General features: G+C 40.9%; 1 pseudogene; it reads left to right on the top strand.

The window, feature by feature from the left end:
- The first annotated feature begins 1,170 nt into the window (after positions 1 to 1,170).
- On the top strand, positions 1,171 to 1,289 carry LOC112475657 (annotated as a pseudogene).
- The last annotated feature ends 1,505 nt before the right edge of the window (positions 1,290 to 2,794 follow it).

The following is a 2,794-nucleotide window of genomic DNA, read 5'->3' as shown; positions in this document are numbered from 1 at the left end:
AATGAACTCTCAGTTCTTTGGCAAAGGGGTCATAAAAGATTTTTTTTTTAAAATGACATTATGAGATCTTTAATTTAGAAAGTAAACTCCAGAAAGGAGAATGATATCCAATGATGAATAATTCAAGGCTGAGAGAAAAATTGAAAGGCTGCTATAATAATGCACAGAAGAAATTATAAATATCTTGAATAATAAATATATTACTGTATAACACACAAAAAAATCTTGATTAAGAATGTATTTGGTAGGGGTAGAGAGAAGGAGATGTATTTGAGAAATAAAGAAATAGTGTGGAAAATTGATAGTAACCGATGAGATGGGGAGAGGTCAAAAAAAATGGAGTCACGGATGATTCATAGGTTTCTGTCTTCAGAATCCGGGTAGGTGGTGATGCCCCTCTCTGACCCAAGGAATATGAAGAATTCAGTAAGAGTTTGTCATTGAGTGCATTGACTTTAAGGTTGCCACAGGACTTCTAAGGAGAAATGTCTAACACACCATTAGATGTGCAGGTCTTGAGTTCAAAAAAAATAATTCAATACCAGAGATGTAAATTCGGGAGCCATGAGCACATTATTGGGAGCTCAAACCCTGAGAATAAATAAGTTCATTCAAGGAGCCTATGAAGAATAGAAGCAGGGCAGAGAACCAAGATCAGCTGGAACAGGAGCAGACCCTAGCTTTAGCTGATATGCACCACTCTCCATTAAAAACACACCCGGAACACAGGAAAGTCCTACCTTCCCCCCTCCCCTGCCATATCTCTGGATGAGTTTACTTGCTCTTCTGCAGTCTTCCGTGAGAATTTGTGTTATTTCATGAACACTGTATTTTTCCAATTTGAATTGGTCTAATGAGCTAAGAGTAGAGCTGGGGATGAGGATGGGGATGGGTATCCCACCTGATACCAAACATGGCTGTGTGGGACTGAAAGTTTTAGGAAAGGGTATATGGAGCAGGTTTACTCCAATGGGGTAGTGGCCATAACAGGCACCAATATTGATACAACCAGCATCAGCCTCAACCAAACACTATTACTAGACATCTTGGTACTTCCCACTGGTAAAAGTTAATCATCACAATGTCTTAGTAGAAATTTGAACGACGAGAAAGAAAATTAAGGAAACTTATAGTCTGTAAATGAGCATTTTAGAGTAAATGAAAATTCCAGTCTATGGCCATGACCCCCTGAACGTGTCCGATCTCGTATGATCTCGGAAACTAAGCAGGGTAGAGCCTGATTTGTACTTGGATGGGAGACCACCTAGGAAGACCAAGTGCTGTAGGTGTTAAAAAAAAAAAAAATCCATGTCCTCCTGCAAGTCTTCAAACACCCACACCCACATGGGCACACCTTCTCTAAGTGCCTCATGAATGTTGCATGAAGTCACATGAGGTCGCCTACTCTGTCTTGGTTAATACCGGGTCTCGGTGGGCTCTCCTGATCGTTACCCACCTGATTCTCAGGGCTCTGGGACCCGTGTTTTTCCTTCACCTCTCAGCATATTGCCGTTCACCAATACACTTGAACAAGCCACTCGGCTGTGTGCAGGCAGCTTCTGTTTTGTACTAAGCAGGACTCTCGGGTTGTGAGTGACAGAAACCCAAGTCAAACTAGTTGAAGCAAAAGAAGAAGTGTACTGGTTCCCAGAAGCTGGATCCAGACACTTTCCCTGTCCTGTATCTCTGCCTTTTTCCGCATCCTTGCTTCCATCTCTGATTGGTGTCTGTGTCTCATCTCTTGGACTGATTTTCTCCACAAAGCAGGAAGTAGCACCACAATTCACAACTCCCAGGTTTCACCCCCAGAGAAAATATCAGACTCTTCTCACTGGTCCCAAGTTCAAAATGCATGAGGAAATCCTCTGATTGACCCAGCCTAGGGAACACGTCTACCCTACAACCACGCATTCTGTTCCGAAAGAAGGTATTCCCAGAAAAAATAAGAAAGCAAAATAATACACATCCACCATATGCTCATAGCAGAATCCTCCCTCAGTTTCCTCGTTCCCTCACAGATCTCCTCGATGCCTTACGCATCAGGGAGGCAGCTCCTCTCTAGGCACCTATTTCATCTTGATTCCGCTCAATCACTCCTTAAAGGTCTCATCTGCTCTCAGGCTGACACTCTTCATTCCTCTAAGTGTCTTTGGACACCTTTGCTTCCAAGAACCACTTGTGAAAACAACCTGTTTTTTAATGAAAGCACAGACGAGATGGGTGGAAGTCAGAGTCCAGAAAAACAGGATCAACCGCTGCTAATTCATATCACGGCTTTGAAAGTGTACCAACTAGGAAGCTCGGTGCATTCAAAGAGGACAAATTTATCATTTCTTTGTGCAAATTCTGATTTCAAAAAAAATATATCTCTTTAGAGACATATGGCAATTTAAGAAAGCGGAATACCAAAGAACCTGACATTCTTGGAACAACAAATAAAAAGCTCCTTAAAAGTTAACAAGGCAAAGATGAATGTGGATTCTAACACATGAAGTTAACAGTGAGCGTTTAGTGATTTGGCTCTGCTGGAAGTTATTACAGAGCAGAGCCAATATGGAAACTTAGTTTGAGCTACAATTTCCAGTTAAAAAAATCTAAAATTAGCCACTATGTAATTGGAGATGAAGTGTTTCTAATGGGCCACTGAGTGGATTGGTGATTAACTTTTATTTTTTGAATATAGGAAAATAGGAGACTGATGATTAGCTGGAAGACAAACTTGGAAAATATGCTACGTACCCCCAAAACCATTTATCAAAGTTTACAATTTTTACAGTAAGTTCTAAAATATATG

Source organism: Pteropus alecto, unplaced genomic scaffold (assembly GCF_000325575.1).
Source record: "Pteropus alecto unplaced genomic scaffold, ASM32557v1 scaffold11, whole genome shotgun sequence".
NCBI lineage: Eukaryota > Metazoa > Chordata > Mammalia > Chiroptera > Pteropodidae > Pteropus > Pteropus alecto.
The sequence above is the reverse complement of the archived record's forward strand: the minus strand, read 5'-3'. Positions and strand labels throughout refer to the sequence as shown.